The sequence below is a fragment of the Schistocerca serialis genome, chromosome 4 (genome assembly GCF_023864345.2).
Source record: "Schistocerca serialis cubense isolate TAMUIC-IGC-003099 chromosome 4, iqSchSeri2.2, whole genome shotgun sequence".
In the NCBI taxonomy this organism is placed as follows: Eukaryota; Metazoa; Arthropoda; class Insecta; order Orthoptera; family Acrididae; genus Schistocerca; species Schistocerca serialis.
In genome coordinates, this window is record NC_064641.1 from 594,171,562 (window position 1) to 594,192,710 (window position 21,149).

The 21,149-nt window shown below is 45.3% G+C and overlaps 1 protein-coding gene across 1 annotated transcript in view; it reads left to right on the forward strand.

Moving 5' to 3' along the window:
• The window catches only part of LOC126474625 (solute carrier family 22 member 7-like), a 146,242-nt gene that overhangs the window by 76,544 nt on the left and 48,549 nt on the right, over positions 1–21,149 (forward strand). The gene's annotated exons all lie outside the window — the stretch shown is intronic.

The following is a 21,149-nucleotide window of genomic DNA, read 5'->3' on the forward strand; positions in this document are numbered from 1 at the left end:
GCCCCCTTTCCCATTATGTAGCGCTTTTGTTAATGACTGTCTCCACTGTTTTGGAATGGAGGCTAATTGTATACGCTTGCTATAGAGTTTTGCCCACATTGGCGTTTGTATTAAATGCCTTCACAAAAGAAGACGAAATAAATATTCCACAATTCGAACCCAGAACAGCTGCCAACATGAGTAACGTAGAAGTAAATATCATCGGAGTAGTGAAACATCTTAAATCACTTAATAAAAGCAAGTCTTCTGGTCCAGATTGTATACCAATTAGGTTCCTATCGGAGTATGCTGATGCATTAGCTCCATACTTAACAATCATATACAACCGTTCCCTCGACGAAAGATCCGTACCAAGAGACTGGAAAGTTGCATAGGTCACACATATATTCAAGAAAGGTAGTAGGAGTAATCCACTAAATTACAGGCCCATATCGTTAACGTTGATATGTAGCAGGATTTTGGAACATACATTGTGTTTAAACATTATGAATTACCTCGAAGAAAACTGTCTATTGACACAGTCAACATGGATTTAGAAAACATTGTGCCTGTGAAACACAACTAGCTCTTTATTCACATGAAGTGCTGAGTGCTATTGACAAGAGATTTCTGATCGAGTCCGTATTTCTGGATTTCAGGAATGCTTTTGACTCTTGTACCACATAAGCGGCTGGTAGTGAAATTGCGTGCTTATGGAATGTCGTCTCAGTTATGTGACTGGATTTTTGATTTCCTGTCAGAGAGGTCACAGTTCGTAGTAATTGACGGAAAGCCATAGAGTAAAACAGGGGAGACAATCTGAGCAGCCGTCTTCGGTTGTTTGCAGATGACGCTGTCGTTTATCGACTAATAAAGTCATCAGAAGATCAAAACAAACCGCAAAACGATTTAGAAAAGATATGTGAATAGTGCGAAAAGTAGCAATTGGCACTAAATAACGAAAAGAGTGAGGTCATCCACATGGGTGCTAAAAGGACCTCTTTAAACTTCGGTTACACGATAAATCAGTCTAATCTAAAAGCCGTAAATTCAACTAAATACCTAGGTATTACAATTACGAACAACTTAAATTGGAAAGAACACATAGCAAATGCTGTGGCGAAGGCTAACCAAAGGCTGCCTTTTATTGGCAGGACACTTAGAAAATGTAACAGACCTACTAAGGATACCGTCTACACTAAGCTTGTCCGTCCTCTTTTAGAATACTGCTGCGTGGTATCGGATCCTTACCAGATAGGACTGACAGAGTACATCGAAAAAGTTCAAAGAAAGGCAGCACGTTTTGTATTATCGCGAAATATGGGAGAGAGTGTCACAGAAATGGTACAGGATTTGGGCTGGACGTCATTAAAAGAAAGGCGATTTTCGTTGCGATGGAATCTTCTCACGAAATTCCAATCGCCAACTTTCTCCTCCAAATGTGAAAATACTTTGTTGGCACCGACCTACATAGGGAGGAACGATCACCACGATAAAATAAGGGAACTAATAGCTCGCACGGAAAGATATAGGTGTTCATTCTTTCCGCGCGCTATACGAGATTGGAATAATAGAGAATTGTGAAGGTGGTTCGATGAACCCTCTGCCAGGCACTTCAGTGTGATTCGCAGAGTATCCATGTAGATGTAGATAAAGATGTATTTCTCTTAAATATTCGCTATGCAGTCTGGCAGGGCCAACAGCTTTTTTGTTCTTGGTGCTGTTCGACCTCTTCTGTAGCCAGCGGAATACATTCCGTAGTTGTTTGCAGCACTGTCTCCCGTTTGCTTTCTGGCCTGTCTTTTAGTCGCCTCTTCTTCAGCATGTTGTCGAAGTACATCTTCCATTCTTTCATACTGATGAAATGTGTTTCGGATCGTTTTCTGGGGTGTAGTGCAATACATGGGTCTCTTTTGGCATCCTCTACTAGTTTCTTTCCTTCTCTTTCCCAGAACATTCTCTTCTCTTCTTGTAGTGTTTCCTTCTAGGTATACCGGTTTTCGTCTCAAATCCTGAGGAGTGTAGGGTTCCTTGAGCGCCGCTTAAGTTGGTGTAGGCTTTCTAGTACGCGTTTTCTTATCCTGTAACACTCCGTGTTGAACGATTTGTTCGCTTCTCTTTTGTACCTGGGGTTGGCGGCTTGTCTTAGGAATTCTCCTATCCCTTCTGTTGCTTCATCTAGTCGCGAATTGTGTATTAGCATTACAATTTGTTTTATATCGTCTGATTTTGCTTCTACCTTCCCGATGTCTATTGTTCTCGAAAGTGCTTGTCCCTGTCTTTCATGTTCATCTAAGCTGTTAAGTCTGTACTCCTGAAAAAAGATGTCACGTGGAAAGTAATTCATGAGGAATTTTATTTTATATTTAGTTATAATTCGGATAATGATCTCAAAAGCTCATGAATAACACGTACATACACTACTGGCCATTAAAATTGCTTCACCACGAAGATGACGTGCTACAGATGAGAAATTTAACCGACAGGAAGAAGATACTATGATATGCAAATGATTAGCTTTTCAGATCATTCACAAAAGGTTGGCGCCGGTGGCGACACCTACAACGTGCTGACATGAGGAAAGTTTCCAACCGATTTCTCATACGCAAACAGCAGTTGACCGGCGTTGCCAGGTGGAACGTTGTTGTGATGCCTCGTGTAAGGAGGAGAAACGCGTACCATCACGTTTCCGACATTAATAAAGGTCAGATTGTAGCCTATCGCGATTGCGGTTTATCGTATTGCGACATTGCTGTTTGCGTTGGTTGAGATCCAAGGACTGTTAGCAGAATATGGAATCGGTAGGTTCAGGAGGGTAATACGGAACGCCGTGCTGGATCCCAACGGCCTCGTATCACTAGCAGTCGAGATGACAGGCATCTTATCCGCATGGCTATAACGGATCGTGCAGCCACGTCTCGATCCCTGAGTCAACAGATGGGGACGTTTGCAAGACAATAACCATCCGCACGAACAGTTTGACGACGTTTGCAGCAGCATGGACTATCAGGTCGGAGACTATGGCTGCGGTTACCCTTGACGCTGCATCACAGACAGGAGCGCCTGCGATGGTGTGCGCAACGATGAACCTGAGTGCACGAATGGCAACAAGTAATTTTTTCGGATGAATCCAGGTTCTCTTTACAGCATCATGATGGTCGCATCCGTGTTTGGCGACATCGCGGTGAACGCACATTTGAAGTGTGTATTTGTCATCGCCATACTGGCGTATCACCCGGCGTGATGGTATGGGGTGCCGTTCGTTACACGTCTCGGTCACCTCTTGTTCGCATTGACGCCACTTTGAACAGTGGAACATTTCAGATGTGTTACGAACCGTGGCTCTATCCTTCAGTCGATCCCTGCGAAACCCTACATTTCAGCAGGATAATGCACGACCACATATTGCAGGTCCTGTACGGCCTTTCTGGATACAGAAAATGTTCGACTGCTGCCTGGCCAGCACATTCTCCAGATCTCTCACCAATTGAAAACGTCTGGTCAATGGTGGCCGAGCAACTAGCTCGTCTCAATACGCCAGTCACTACTCTTGATGACCTGTGGTATCGTATTGAAGTTGCATGGGCAGCTGTACCTGCACACGCCATCCAAGCTGTGTTTGACTCAATGCCCAGGCGTATCAAGGCCGTATTGCGGCCAGAGGTGGTTGTTCTGGGTACTGATTCCTCAGGATCTGCGCACCCAAATTGCGTGAAAATGTAATCACATGTCAGTTCTAGTATAATATATTTGTCCAATGAATACCCGTTTATCATCTGAATTTCTTCTTGGTGTAGCAATTTTCATGGCCAGTAGTGTATGTTCTCTAATGGACCAGTTGGCTGTACAGTACCGCCTATTTACAAAAATAGAAAAATACGGCATATGTTTTCTAATCTCCACAATATTATTTAGAGAGTGAGGAAGTAATGTGTAAGATGACCAGTACGCTTGGATAATTACATTAAAGTAGATAGTGATCCTCGTGTATTCAATCGTAGATGTGAACTAAACACAGAGCTGATCTTGCTTACATGAATACGCAATTGGAAAGCACCTCCCCAAATTGAACCTGTAAATCGTATGATATAGAATTACAGCGCGGTAAGCAACACTCTAAACAATAATCCTGAATGAAGTAGCTTCCAAATACCCATCTCAGTAATACACAAAACATATGTCTATACTCCAGTCACTAGTACGCAGTATGATATTCGTAGCTTAATGCAGAAAAGAAGAGTGGTAAACTGCCCGCCCACGCTGCCGTATCGAAGCCGAAACTGGACTCCGAGGCACCTAATCGGTTGGTTAGGCTCTGCACTCAAAGTGTTGCTTAAATACATGCTCTGCACTACTTAACCAAAGGCAAGCCCGCCCGGTTAGCCGAGCGGTCTAACACACGGCCATCCAGAGTGGGAAGGAGAGCCTGGTCCCCCCTGGCACGAATCCACCTGGCGGACTTGTGTCGAGATCCGGTGAGCGGGCCACTCTGTGGATGGTTTTTAGGCGGTTTTCCATCAGCCTCGTCGAATGCGTGGTGGTTCCCCTAATTCCGCCTCAGCTACACTATGTCGGCTATTGCTGCGCAGACAAGTTCTCCACGTTCGAGTACACCACCATTACTCCACCACACAAAAAACATAGGGGCTGCACTCGTTTGGTGTGAGACTGTGAGACGTTGCCTGGGGTGCGAGGGAGGGGGGGGGGGGGGGGGGGGGAGTGTCCACCGATGGCCGAACCACACAATAACCCTGGGTTCAGTGTGGGATGGCGGAGGGGTGAAGTGGACTGCGGTAGTCGTCGTGGGGTTGTGGACCATTGCGGCTGCGGCAGAGACGGACCTCTCCGTCGTTTCTAGATCCCAGGTTAATATACAACACAATACAACCAAAGGCAGAGGCTACTGTAGGAGGCGGAACCATGGACTACAGAGTCTTTGAGTTGAACGAGTGCTTCACAACTCTTGTGCTGATACGTAACGTGAAACTAATTTATTACAGACGACATGATATTGTCAGTAGAAGATTAGTACACATCTAAAATATTAACACGAACCCCATCAACATTTATGGCACACAACACACACTGATAAAATATCAATGAATTCTCGTTAGCTGGGGAAAGATATGATTAAAAATAGTTTATATTTAATAATGTACTTTCCGGCTGAAACTTTTCTTCTTCCTTGGCGTGTAGGCAGTTCACCCAGCTCGTGAAGACAACTGAGTGATTAGCTGATGAGAAGATGCGGTTCTTCTTCTGAAAGACTGCATTAAGGCTGTAATCATAATAACTCTGAGTATCCCAACGGCCTGGTGCAAGTCCTCAAATTTTACACCACTTCGGTGGCGTGTTATCCTGTAATACTACGCGGGGAAAGAGGTGCTGCAATTTAACGTGGATTCCGAACCACGAGTCGTTCCTGGTGGATCTTTATCTTTTTAAGACGTACGGGCTAGGTTAAACAAAGACTAAAATGTACAGTGGTCCTACGCCATTTCTTTGTTCAGACAGGCGTTATACCGCTAGACCACCAGGTCCGAATGTTAAGGCAGCGAGGGCTGTTTATTCGTCTTTCATGACAGGTCTGTCGACAGGACGTTAAACTCTAATCTTTCTTTTCTTTTCCTTTTCTTTTCAAGATAAATGCACTGTCTGGGTGTCCCCGCTGCCGGCTGATGCCTATGAGTATGCAGCTCATGATTGTCGGAAAACCAGACCCCTTTCAAGGAATGGAATGCCACATTGACTTTAGCATTATTTGTTAACTTCGATGTGACTGAAATTTACGCTAAGCACATACACTACCATGTATGAGAAGTAGAGGATGTTTAAATCCAATGTAATTTTGAAACGTCCCCTTAGAAAAATTAATGAATTACTGTGCTGGTAAACCCCTTACGTTATTTTATTTTCAAACAGCTGAGCAGAGCTGAACGTACTCAGATATTTCCCCCTTTACCTATTCTGATCAACACTAAACTGACACACAATATTTTTAGCGCAACGCAATCTGACTTTCAATAATCCCTACGAATAATGGCCCTGACTAACATTAACCTATACCTTCCACAAATCACTTACCTCACAAAAATCTTCGTTACTCGAACTACTGCAATACAGTGAACGCCGCTACTGCCAGCTAAATAAAAGATTCAAACTACTGAAGGCAGTAACTACTGATAGGCATAGTTAGCAAATGAAAGATTTTGATAGAGAACAAACAATGTATTTACCTTAATAGTGTTCAAAAGTCATAATATATATAGCAGTTCATGGCATCCAGTCTTACAAATTTACTGTCTCTGATTGACAAACGTCCAGATCGTCCGCTCTCAAGATTCCGCCGTCTCTCTCCCCACATCCACCACTGCTGGCGGCTCGCCTCCAACTGCGCAACGCTACGCGCTGTTAACAGCCAACTGCCCAACACTACAATAGCGAATGTTACAACAATGCTAACCAGCCACAGACTGCACACAGCACAGCCAGTGATTTTCATACAAAGCGCTACGTGGCGTTACCAATATAAAAACCTAAACAGCCTACTTACAATTTAAATTAGAGTATGTCAATTTTTATGATATTTAAGAACGAATGCGGAAAAGAGAAACGTCTCCACTATCAAGGGCGTTGTCATGCAGTCTTGAACAAAAGCACACGTCAGGTTGGGCAGCCAGTGCAATAGGTCTCAGCCGACTGCTAACGAGGCAGTAAACTAAACGGCATATTGTCTGCCTATCTGCACGAGCTGTCAAAGTCGTCGATGCTGAATTTTAAATAGAAAATATTCTTTTCAGCTTGAAATATACGAGGGTTCAAATGATCCAAATGGCTCTGAGCACTATGCGACTTCACTTCTGAGGTCATCAGTCGCCTAGAACTTAGAACTAATTAAACCTAACTAACCTAAGGACATAACCCAAATCCATGCCTGAGGCAGGATTCGAACTTGCGACCGTAGCGGTAGCCCGGTTCCAGACTGTAGCGCCTAGAACCGCACGGCCACTCCGGCCGGCAATATCCGAGGGCCGTTCAGTAAGTAATCCAAAACTTTTTTTTCTCGGCTCATTTCGGTTGAAAAAATGTCGAGTTTGTGGGACACCGTGGAATATTCCCGATTTAGTCCCTGTAGTGTCGTGAAGCTCTGATACGCTATCCATAGCCTTCAAAATGGCGCCTGCAACGGGGTTTGCTGTTCTGCCGGAAAACCACAGTATAGAAGATATTCATAGGCGTTTGCACAATGTGTGGGGACACCTGGCAGTGAACAAAAGCGAGGAGAGTCGTTGGGCGACGCGTCTGTCATCACCGCAACAAGATTGCATAAACCTGTCGATTTTCCGCGGTGACTCCCGCAATTTGGAACATCCGGACACTCACATGCGAGGTGATAGACGGCTCACAATCAAACACCTCGCTGCTCAACTGGACGTCTCGGTTGGTAGTGCTGACACACTCGTCTCCAGTTGGTGTACTCAAAGGTGTGTGCTCACTGGGCTCTTCACCCCCTAAAGCACTCCGTCTTCAGGCCACAAGTGGCCCATCGGGACCATCCGACCGCCGTGTCATCCTCAGATAAGGATGCGGATAGGAGGGGCGTGTGGTCAGCACACCGCTCTCCCGGTCGTTACAGTGACTTTCTTTGACTGGAGCCGCTACTATTCGGTCGAGTAGCACCCAGAAAAATGGCAACAGCGCATGGCGGCCCGGATGGTCACCCATCCAAGTGCCGGCCAAGCCCGATAGCGCTTATCTTCGGTGATCTGACCCTCGCCCCCTAAGATAAGACCATAAAGAGCAATGAAGGACCATCTGTGCGGAGTTGCTTGCGTGTTGAAGGCTGATCGTGACAATTCTTTTGTCGAAAATGGTCACAGGTGATTAAACACTGCCGGCCGAAGTGGCCGTGCGGTTAAAGGCGCTGCAGTCTGGAGCCGCAAGACCGCTACGGTCGCAGGTTCGAATCCTGCCTCGGGCATGGATGTTTGTGATGTCCTTAGGTTAGTTAGGTTTAACTAGTTCTAAAGTTCTAAGTTCTAGGGGACTAATGATCTCAGCAGTTGAGTCCCATAGTGCTCAGAGCCATTTGAACCATTTGATTAAACACTGGTTCATCACTTCGACCCGGTAACAAATCTGTAATCCTTGGAGTGGCATCACATCATCTCTCCTCCGAAAAAAACAGTTCAAACCCGCACCCTCAGCAGTTAAAGTCATGACGGCTGTCATTTGGGATTCTAAAGGGGTTATTCTGTTTGATGTCCTCCCTCCTGGTGCAACGATCAACTCTGAAGTGTGTTGTTCAACCCCTAGTAAATTGAAGAAACTATTTCAACGTGTTCGTCGCCACAAAAATGCGAACGAATTTCTCCTTGTCCATGAAAACATAAGGCCACACACAAATAAGCACACCCGAGAGGGCCTTACGAAACTTCATTGGACTGTTCTTCTTCGTCCGCTCTACAGCCTGGAACTCGTATCTTCCGACTCGTATCTTCCGATGTCCATCTGTTCGACCAGATGAAGGACGCACTCCGTGGGAAGCAGTACGTGGATGATGGGGTCGTTACTGATGCAGCCAGACGTTGGCACCGATGTCGACCACTAGAGTGGTACCATGCAGGCATAAAGACCTCCCAGTAAGATACATAAGGAACTTCCCAAATAGGTGGCATCGCAAAGATTATAACATATTTGGCAGCAATAGACTTTGGAACATGATGGGGATATAGTAGGGACGAAAAACAAGAAGCTCCACTTACCAAAAAGGAGCACTGTGTGTTCTCCAGTTTCAACTTCGACAAAAACGTTTCACGTATTAACGAATTTATTGTCCTTACAGCATCTGGATCTTTATTAAGAGCTGTGAATCGTTCTGACGTCACTCCTATGTGGCTGAAGTAGCTTCTGAAGTAATGTACCAAAATTTAGTAGCTGGACGCTGCAGCTCACATCTTTTGTTTATCCAGTCATGAACTCAAACATGCATGTGCTTCTCTTTTGCACTGATTTTAAGCAGACAAGCTTCAACACGACCACCATCGATGTAATAGTCAAAACTAACACTTCAGAGACAAAAATGGTTCTTCTACCCATAAAATGAAGAAACTGAAATGCACACTGATAATGCGCACACAACCATGCAACACTGATTTCAAAAAACGAGTTTCACAACTCGGTCTCAACCTAAACGACACTTTAATAACACGCCAGTGACAGTAGATCCCTTCGGAAGTGTTTTCCTGTCAAAGTTGCTGTTGGATGCCCACATGTAAACACGTGGTGTTCAGTCGTGGGCCCTCAGCACAGTGTCCTTGTACGCATCGCAGCAGGAGCGCCCAGCATCTGTACACAGTGTGAACGCGAACCACACCGACAAGATCCAAAGGATGTTCAGGGATACGAAGTGTGGCTATAAAATAATGGGACTGTTGCTGTAAACATTTTATTTCGGCCGCGCGGGATAGCCGCGCGGTTTGAGGCGTCACGGTCCGCGCGGTTCCCCTCGTCGGAGGTTCGAGTCCTCCCTCGGGCATGTGTAAGTGTGTGTGACGTCCTTAGCGTAAGTTAGTTTAAGTTAGATTAAGTAGTGTGTAAGCTTAGGCACCGATGACCTCAGTAATTTGGTCCCATAAGATCTTACCACAAATTTCCAAATTTTGTTTCGAAAACATGGTATATGTAGTTTTCTGTCACCCTCAGTATACTCCCCTCCTTTATCCTTACAACTCTCCGCGCAAATTTCCCTTTGGTGAAAACAATGCTGGAAGTCTGCCTGTATGAGGTCCTTGTTGACGCATACTACTTTTCCTTTCACTGCTTCAACGGAATGGATTCTTGTTCCTTTTAATCCAGATTTGACCTTGGTGAATAGATGAAAGTCACGTGGTGCTAGGACAGGCGAAGAAGGTGGCTGGCCTGATACTGGGCTCCTGCACTTCACTAGGAACCTCTTTACAGACAGTGCAGGGTGTGCCAGTGCATTGTCTTGATGCAGAACCTATTACTAGTTCTTTCACTATTCGGGTCGTTGAACACGAACTTGAAGGTAGTAATGTCGATTAATACTTTTTGATTAATACTTTGACTTTCAGGAAACCACTTTCTTTCTTTCTTTCGCTTACGCCATAGTCCCGCAGCAGTCACAGGGTCCTCGTGGTTACAACGGATTTGGCAGTGTTAGTGTTAGGGACGGCCGGATGCCCTTCCTGCCGCCACCCCATACCCCCCAGGACGGAATCAGTGTACCCCAACTGTCTGCGTCGAGTGTAAATCGTAAAACAGTGCGGGCGAGTTTCAAATGTCTGCGGCGCGTGTAAATGAGGCGGAACGTGGAGACCAGCCCGGTATTCACCTAGTGGGATGTGGGAAACCGCCTAAAAACCACATCCAGGCTGGCCGGCAGACCGGCCCTCGTCGTTAATCCGCCAGGCGGATTCGATCCGGGGCCGGCGCGCCTACCCGAGTCCAGGAAGCAGCGCGTTAGTTCTCTCTGCTACCCTGGCAGGTTACTTTCAGGAAACCACTGAAGATACACAATTCCTTGAATATCGAAAAAAAAGCAATCGTCATCCCTTTGAATCTTTTTTTGCTCATTCAAGCTTTTTCGTTTTGATCAATCTGGGTCCTTCCGATGCATGGATCGTAATTGGAAGAAAAAAAAAAAGATAAGTCATATGTGTCACTCTTGCTGAGACATTAGGATCATTTTCAGTGGTATTTAAAGTGTCAGTACAAACATTTTCGCGAACTTCTTTTTGCTCGATTGTGAGAATTTTCGGCACTAGTTCCGCACACACTTTTCCCATATTGAACCGGTTACGTAAAATTTGACTCACACATTCTTTGTCAATCCCTACAGTTTCAGAAATCTATCGAATACTCAACCGACGGTCAGACAGAATCAGATTACCTACTTTTCGATATTTTCATCCGTTTTTGATGCTGAATGGTGTCCCGGGCGTGTGTCATCTTCAGCGTCCTGTCGGCCATCTTGGAAACGCTTTATACCACTCAGAAACTCGCGTACGTGATAAATAGTCTTCATCATACACTTCTTTTAGTAAAAGACAGATGTCAGTAGAGTTTTTTTTTTTCAAATTTCATGTGAAACTTCATGACAATTCCTTGTTCTGTTATTATACTTATAATTTTTTCGGAAAAACAAAATGACAGCTATTACACAAGTGAAGGCTATGGCCACACTGATTTGTATACATATACTAGAGGTGTCGCATTGGACTGAGAAGCTTTCACGTTTCACAGCAGTTACTCTTTCATCTTCATTTAACTTTTTTTTTGTTTTGTGTATCTAAAATTTAAAAAACCTCTCTCTCACCGGCCTGACTTAGCTTCACTGGTCAGGATAGTAAAAACATGCGTATGTTAAGGGAATTTTCATTCACAAAGCAGGCTTATCACTTTCACACAGTTCAATACTGTTCTGTCATGATTAAATTGAGCTTAACTTAAATTCCATAAGGCAGTGAAGCAATTTCGAAGTCTCGGTGCGACGAAAATTGTCAGTCGATGTACTGGAAACATTTGTAATAATTATTAACTTTCGGTGATCACATGGGGAAGACCGGAGATCTGCTGGTAAGACCGTGTTAGCCTATTTATTTGAAGTAACTGGATATCTTGAGCATACAAAACGGCAGGTTCGTCCAGTGTAAATCAGACGTTCCGCACTGATCCCGTGCAACACAGCGTAGTAAGCAGACACTGACAATAATAATCAGTTAAATAATACGCGAACACACTTATTTTAGTTTAGTTCATGTATTAAATTCCTTCTCATACAGAATCTCATCAAGATGGCGACTAGCTCAACAATACATACATATACATCCTCCTTCTTTCACGACTAATCGGCAAGCATTTCTTCATTCTTTTCATAACAGAAAACATAGATAGCACAGAAGCTATTCCATGGAGTAAATGGACGCTCCAAGGAATAGTTGGGCTTGAAACTACTTTGCATTGATAATCGGTAAGATAAGAAGAGATATTTCGAGATATGTACTGAGTTATATAATTTATAAAATTTCTGAAAATATCGCGGAGAGACCGCTGCAAGAGACATTACATTCAACGCATGCGTAATTACTCTGTGACAGCATGTCACGTTGTTTTATAGCCACACCTCTTATTTCCAGAGTATTTTAATGCAACGTACTCGTGGTATCTTGCGGTTCGCTACAGAGTAACTGCATTTAATTTAATAATTATCCCCCTTTGTATCTGCATTGCAAATATCAGCGCAACCGCACTAATGTCGACAGTGCAAGTAGTGCATCGTCTTTGAGAACAAAACTTAGGCCATTCATTCAAGGTACGTGCTGCTAAAAACAGTACTGCCCATTTTTCTCTTAACCCTTGAACTTCTTTACTGTACTACTCGATACTGTAGTACAGTTCGGAGTACGAGTAATTGACGGAAAGTCGAGGAATAAAACAGAAGTGTATCTGACGTTCCCCAACAAAGTGTTATAGGTTCTCTACTGCTCGTGATCTATATAAACGACTTAGGAGACAATCTGAGTGACCTTCTTAGATTTTTTGCCGATGATGCTGTCATTTATTATCTTTTAAAGTCATCAGATGAACAAAACCAATTGCAAAATAATTCAGACAAGATATCTGTATGATGCGAAAAGTGACAACTGACTCCAAATGATGAAAAGTGTGATGAAGTCGTCCACATGAAATCTGCTAAATTTCGGTTACACGATAAACCATATAAATCTGAATGCTATACATACAGTAAATTTCTTAGGGAGTACAATTACGAATAACTTAAACTGGAACGGGGTCATATAGGTAATATTGTGGATAAAGCAGACCAAAGACTCCTATTTATTGACAGAACACTTAGAGAACGCAATTGGGGTGGTAATCATTAAAACAAAGAGTTCTTCATTGCGGCAAGATCGTCTCATAAAATTTTAATTACATACATCAAAAAAAGTTTTGCATTGATGCATGCCTGTTTTCGTCGTGGCATACTATCCACAAGTTCATCAAGGCACTGTTGGTCCAGATTGACCCACTCCTCAACGGCGATTCGGCTTAGATGCCTTAGAGTGGTTGGTGGGTCACGTCGTCCATAAACAGCCCTTTTCAATCCTTCCCAGGCATGTCCAGTAGGGTTCATGTCTGAAGAACATGCTGGCCACTCTAGTCGAGCGATGTCGCTATCCTGAAGGAAATCATTCACAAGATGTGCACGATGGGGGCGCGAATTGTCGTCCGTGAAGACGAATGCCTCACCAATATACTGCCGATATGGTTGCACTATCGGTCGTAGGATGGCATTCGCGTATCGTACAGGCGTTACGGGGCCTTCCATGACCACCAGCGGCGTACGTCGGCCCTACATAATGTCACCCCAAAACAAAAGGGAACCTCCGCCTTGCTGCACTCGCTAGACAGTGTGTTTAAGGTGTTCAGACTGACCGGGTTGTTCCAAACACGTCTCCGACGATTGTCTGGTTGAGGTCATATGCGACACTCATCGGTGAAGAGAACGTGATGCCAATCCTGAGCGGTCCATTCAGCATGTTGTTGGGCCCATCTGTACAGCGCTCCATGGTTTTGTGGGTGCATAGATTGACCTCGCCATGGGCGTCAGGAGTGAAGTTACGCATCATGCAGCCTATTGCGCACAGAGTCGTAACACGACATCCTGTGCCTGCACGAAAAGCGTTATTCAACATGGTGGCGTTGCTGTCAGGGTTCCTCCGAGCCACAATCTGTAGGTAGCGGTCAACCAATGTAGAAGTAGCCCTTGGGTGGCCCGAGCGAGGCATGTCATCGACAGTTCCTGTCTCTCTGTATCTCCTCCATGTCCGAACAACATCACTTTGGTTCACTCCGAGACGCCTGGACACTTCCCTTGCTGAGAGCGGTATTGACCGTCTAGGCATGGTTGAACTACAGACAACACGACCCGTGTACCTCCTTCCTGGTGGAATGACTGGAACTGATCGGCTGTCGGACCCCCTCCGTCTAATAGGTGCTGCTCATGCATGGTTGTTTACATCTTTGTGCGGGTTTAGTGACATCTCTGAACAGTCAAAGGGACTGTCTATGTGGTACAATATCCACAGTCAACGTCTACCTTCAGGAGTTCTGGGAATCGGGTAGATACAAAACGTGTTTTGAAGTGTGTACCAACTTTCTTCTCCGATTGCGAAAATATTCTGTTGGCGGCCAACCACATGGCGAGAAATGATCGTCATGATAAAATAAGAGAAATCCGAGCTCCCACAGAAAGATTTAAGTGCTCGTCTTCCCCGCACAGCCGCGCGGCATTCGAGAGTGGAACGGTAAAGAAATAGCTCATATGTGGTTCGATGAACCGTCTGCCAGGCACTTAATTGTGAAATGCAGACTAATTCGTAGGCGTAGATCTTCTGTCTCGCGTTTGTCTTTTTGCGGCAGTGTGTATCATATGTTGACAGTGATATACAATGCTATAAAATGGCTTCTTCCGCATTTAGCGCTTTCTTAAGCATAATAAGGAGACCACACCCTAACCACAAAAAGCACCCCCATACCAATAACTCCTCCTCTGTAGGCCTCTGCTGGCATTGCATAAGATTGGCAGGTAACGTTCTCCAGGTATTCGCCAAACCCAAACACTTCCATCAGATTGTCACGGGACGTAGCGTTATTCTTCATTCCAAATCACTCGTGTCCAGCCATCCACTGGCGAGTGGCGTCGGCGTTTACACCACTTCAACCACCATTTAACACTGACTGCGGTAGTGTGTGGCCTATGAGGAGCTGTTCAGACATTGTACCCTATTCTTTTTAACACCGCACCCACAGTCGTTGCGCTAGCTGGACTGCCTGTACCGCTGTGGAACTCACCAGCGGTTCCTTTAGCTAATTTCATGCGAATTTTTTTACAACCACTCTCCGCAATATACAATGAAGAGCCAGAGAAACAGGTACACCTGTCTAATATCGTGTAGGCACTCCCCCCCCCTACGCGAGCACGCATGGATTCGTCTGAAGTAGTGCTGGAAGGAACTGACACCATGAATCCTGTAGGGCTTGTCTATAAATCTGTAAGAGTACAGGGGGTGCAGATCTCTTCTGAACAGCATGTTGCAAGGCATCCCACATATGCTCAATAACGTACGTATCTGGGGAGTTTGGTGGTCAGCGAAAGTGTCTAAACTAAGAAGAGTGTTCCTCGAATCACTCTGTGGCAGTTCTGGACGTGTGGGATGTCGCACTGTCCTGCTGGAATTGCCCAAGTTCGTCGGAATGCACAATGGACAAGAATGGATGCAGGTTATCAGACAGGATGCTTACGTACGTGTCACCTGTCAGAGTCATATCTAGACGTATCAGACATCCCATATCACTCCAACTGCACACGCCCCACACCATTACAGAGCCGCCACCACCTTGAACAGTCCCCTGCTGACACGCAGGGTCCATGGATTCATGGTATTGTTTCCATACCCGCACACGTTCGCCAGCTCGCTACAATTTTAAACGAGACTCGTCCGACCAGGCAACATGTTTCCAGTCATCAACAGTCCAATGTCGGTGTTGACGGGCCCAGGCGCAGCGTAAAGCTTTGCTTCGTGCAATCATGAAGTGTACACGAATGGACCTTCGGCTCCGGAAGCACATACCGAAGATGTCTCGTTGAATGGTTCGCACGCTGACACTTGTTGATGGCCCAGCATTAAAATATGCAGCAATTTGTGGCTAGGTTGCACTTCTGCCACGTTGAACGATTCTCTTCAGTCGTCGTTGGTCCCTTTCTTGCAGCACCTTTTTCCGGCCGCAGCGATGTCGGAGATGTTTTACCGGATTCCTGATATTCATGGTTCACTCGTGACATGGTCGTACAGGAAAATCCCCACTTCATCGCCACCTCGGAGATGCTGTGTCCCATCGACGTGCGCCGACTGTAACACCACGTTCAAAGTCACTTAAATCTTGATAGACTGCCGCTGTAACAACAGTAACCGACGTAACAACTGCACTAGGCACTTGTTGTCTTAAATAGGCGTTGCCGATCGCAGCGCCGTGTTCCGTCTGTTTACATATCTCTGTATTTGAATGCATAGGCCTATACTAGTTTTTTTGGCGCTTCAGTGTATGACAGGTCCTGTCCGTCAGGCATGAAGTTGCGTGGTCTCGGTTTAGCTATGGTCGTTCCTTCGTGTTTCCACATAGCAACATCATCATCATCAACTTCGACTTGGGCAACTGTAGAAGGGTGGAAATGTCGTTGATGAATTTACTCTTCAGGTGAAATCCAATAAATAGTTCAGGTTTCACGCTGCAAACCACTGAGCTCTCCTGGCTGGTGTTCGGATACTTTTGATTAGTGGGAACCAGAACTCAAAATGTAAAACACATAACACATAGTAATGCAACAATCCCCAGACGAAACACGTACTCTTTTGTCACAGCGTGTTCAGTTTGTCCTATCAGTATGCAGTACAGCACGTAGCAAATGCAAAACTGTGTGGTTGTCTGGATAGATGTCTGCCTATTACACGTTACGACCCTCTTCAACTGCCAGCAGTCTCTGACAGTCAACAGATGAGGTCGGCCTGTACGCTTTTGTGCTGTACATGTCCCTTCACGTTTCCACTTCACTATCGCATCGGAAACAGTGGACCTAGGGCTGTTTAGGAGTGTGGAAATAGTCGCGTAGAGACGTATGATACAAGTGACACCCAATCACCTGACCACATTCGAGGTCAGTGAGTTCCGCGGGGCGCCCCATTCTGCTCTCTCATAATGTCTAATGACTACTGAGGTCGCTGATATGGAGAACCTGGCAGCAAGTGGCAGCACAATGCACCTAATGTGAAAAACGTATGTTTTTGGGTGTGTCCGGATACTTTTGATCACATTGTGTATGTGGGATTAGATGTCTACGCACAGGTCATGTGTTGTTGTTGTTGTGGTCTTCAGTCCTGAGACTGGTTTGATGCAGCTCTCCATGCTACTCTATCCTGTGCAAGCCTCTTCATCTCCCAGTACCTACTGCAACCTACATCCTTCTGAATCTGCTTAGTGTATTCATCTCTTGGTCTCCCTCTACGATTTTTACCCTCCACGCTGCCATGCAGTACTAAATTGGTGATCCCTTGATGCCTCAGAACATGTCCTACCAACCGATTCCTTCTTCTGGTCAAGTTGTGCCACAAACTTCTCTTCTCCCCAATCCCATTCAATACTTCCTCATTAGTTATGTGATCTACCCATCTGATCTTCAGCATTCTTCTGTAGCACCACATTTCGAAAGCTTCTATTCTCTTCTCGTCCAAACTATTTATCGTCCATGTTTCACTTCCATACATGGCTACACTCCATACAAATACTTTCAGAAATGACTTCCCGACATTTAGTAGCTTACCCGCATTCCTATTTTCCTATTCATTATTAAACCTACTCCTGCACTACCCCTATTTGATTTTGTGTTTATAACCCTGTAGTCACCTGACCAGAAGTCTTGTTCCTCCTGCCACCGAACTTCACTAATTCCCACTATATCTAACTTTAACCTATCCATTTCCCTTTTTAAATTTTCTAACCTATCTGCCCGATTAAGGGATCTGACATTCACGCTCCGATCCGTAGAACGCCAGTTTTCTTTCTCCTGATCACGACATCCTCTTGAGTAGTCCCCGCCCGGAGATCCGAATGGGGGACTATTTTACCTCCGGAATATTTTACCCAAGAGGACGCCATCATCATTTATTCATAGAGTAAAGCTGCATGACCTCGGGAAAAATTACGGCTGTAGTTTCCCCTTGCTTTCAGCCGTTCGCAGTACCAGCACAGCAAGGCTGTTTTGGTTATTGTTACAAGGCCAGATCAGTCAATCATCCAGACTGTTGCCCTTGCAACTACTGAAAAGGCTGCTGCCCCTCTTCAGGAACCACACGTTTGTCTGGCCTCTCAACAGATAACCCTCCGTTGGGGTTGCACCTACGGTACGGCTATCTGTATCGCTGAGGCACGCAAGCCTCCCCACCAAGGCAAGGTCCATGTTCATGGGGGGATCAGGTCATGTAATTCACGTAAATAACGGCCCTCTGATTTGCGTATGCAGTGGTCGCTCTCATAGAAATTACATTAGGCGTCAACGAAAGTTCATTAAAATCGTCCTGAAACTACTGTAGCACGCTTCTGGCTCAGAGAGACAGACAATTATACTGGTGAAAGATGGAAAAGAGCCACCGGCCGGGGTGGCCGAGCGGTTCTAGGCGCTACAGTCTGGAACCGTGCGACCGCTCCGGTCGCAGGTTCGAATCCTGTCTCGGGCATGGATGTGTGTGATGTCGTTAGGTTAGTTAGGTTTAAGCAGTTCTAAGCCTAGGGGACTGATGACCTCAGATGTTAAGTCCCATAGTGCTCAGACCCATTTGAACCATTTGATGGAAAAGAGCCACCGTGGCACAACAACCGAGGTAGAAAACTACTGCAGAAGCAAAGGGAACTTCACAGCAAACATAAACGTGGCCAAAGCCTTGCAGACAAACAAAAATTACGCGAAGCGAAATGTAATGTGAGGAGAGCTATGCGAGAGGCGTTCAATGAATTCGAAAGTAAAGTTCTATGTACTGACTTGGCAGAAAATCCTAAGAAATTTTGGTCTTATGTCAAAGTGGTAGGTGGATCAAAACAAAATGTCCAGACTCTCTGTGACCAAAATGCTACTGAAACAGAGGATGACGGACTAAAGGCCGAAATACTAAATGTCTTTTTCCACAGCTGTTTCACAGAGGAAGACTGCACTGTAGTTCCCTCTCTAGATTGTCGCACAGATCACAAAATGGTTGATATCTAAATAGACGACAGAGGGATAGGGAAACAATTAAAATCGCTCAAAAGAGGAAAGGCCGCTGGACCTGATGGGATACCAGTTCGATTTTACACAGAGTACGCGAAGGAACTTGCCCCCCTTCTTGCAGCGGTGTACCGCAGGTCTCTAGAAAAGCGTAGCGTTCCAAAGGATTGGAAAAGGACAAAGGTCATCCCCGTTTTTAAGAAGAGACGTCGAAAAGACGTGCAGAACTATAGACCTATATCTCTAACGTCGATCAGTTGTAGAATTTTGGAACACGTATTATTTTCAAGTATAATGACTTTTCTGGAGACTAGAAATCTACTTTGTAGGAATCAGCATGGGTTTCGAAAAAGACGGTCGTGTGAAACCCAGCTCGCGCTATTCATCCACGAGACTCAGAGGGCCATAGACACGGGTTCCCAGGTAGATGCCGTGTTTCTTGACCTTCGCAAGGCGTTCGATACAGTTCCCCACAGTCGTTTAATGAACAAAGAAAGAACATACGGACTATCAGACCAATTATGTGATTGGATTGAAGAGTTCCTAGATAACAGAACGCAGCATGTCGTTCTCAATGGAGAAAAGTCTTCCGAAGTAAGAGTGATTTCAGGTGTGCTGCAGGGGTGTGTCGTAGGACCGTTGCTATTCACAATGTACGTAAATGACCTTGTGGATAACATCATAAGTTCACTGAGGCTTTTTGCGGATGATACTGTGGTATATCGAGAGGTTGTAACAAGGAAAATTGTACTGGAATGCAGGAGGATCTGCAACGAATTGACGCATGGTGCAGGGAATGGCAATTGAATCTCAATGTAGACAAGTGTAATGTGCTGTGAATACATAGAAAGAAAGATCCTTTATCATTTAGCTACAATATAGCAGGTCAGCAACTGGAAGCAGTTAATTACATAAATTATCTGGGAGTAAGCATTAGGAGTGATTTAAAATGGAATGATCATATAAAGTTGATCGACGGTAAAGCGGATGCCAGATTGAGAATCCTAAGGAAATGCAATCCCAAAACAAAGGAAGTGGGTTACAGTACACTTGTTCACCCACTGCTTGAATATTGCTCACCAGTGTGGCATCCCTACCAGATAGGGTTGATAGAAGAGATAGAGAAGATCCAACGGAGAGCAGCGCGCTTCGTTACAGGATCATTTAGTAATCGCGAAAGTGTTACGGAGATCATAGATAAACTCCATTGGAAGACTTTACAGGGGAGACGCTCAGTAGCCGGGTACGAGCTTTTGTTGAAGTTTCAAGAACATACCTTCACCGAGGAGTCAAGCAGTATATTGCTTGCTCCTACGTATATCTCGGGAAGAGACCATGAGGATAAAATCAGAGAGATTAGAGCCCACACAGAGGAATACCGACAATCTTTCTTTCCACGAACAATACGAGACTGGAATAGAAGGGAGAACCGATAGAGGTACTCAAAGTACCCTCCGCCACACACCGTCAGGTGGCATGCGGAGTATGGATGTAGATGTAGATGTAGACATTGAAGGGATGCAGGTAGTTGACAGCTGTCAGCGTGTCTTCGATTACTACCACCCGTTCACGGGTAGGAGAACGTCTCCCATAGCATAATACTGCTCCCACCAGACTGTATCCATGGTGCGCTGCACTTTTCGAGCTGCCGTTCACCTCGATGGCAGCGTGGGTGGAGACGACCATCAACCTAATGTAGCAGAAATGTGATTCACCCGAAGAACTGACACGTTTCCATTGATCGATGGTCGAATCCCGATGGTCCCGTGCTCACTGCAGTCGTAACTGACGATGTCGTTGGGTTAACATATGAGCACGTAGGGATGGTTTGCTGCTGAGCTCTTTGATGAACGATGTACGATGAACGGCGTGCTCCGAAACGCCTGTTCGTGCAACAACACTGTGCTCTTTCGGCAGAGATGACACAGACCACCATCTATCCTACTTTACAGAGCGGAGAAGCCTCCGTAACTCACGTTCTGTGAAGAGTCGTGGACGTGCAACCATTTAGCGCCTAGTGGTAGTTTCACTGTCCTTCTATATCTATATCTATAGATGCTCACGATAGCAGCACGTGATCGTTCAAGCAACTTCGCCGTTTTCGAGATACTCGTTCACAGGCTCTGCGTAATAATAATCTGCCCTTTGTCGAAGTCGCTTATCTCAATGGATTTCTCCATTTGCAGCCCATATCTTCGCTAGGGTGATCCTCCGTCTGTCTCTGCTCCGCTTACATACATTTGTTACCGCGTCACGTGCCTGCAGTGCCACCACGCGGCATCCAACGTCGCGGTGGGCATTGGTCGTAATGTTTTGGCTTATAAGAGTA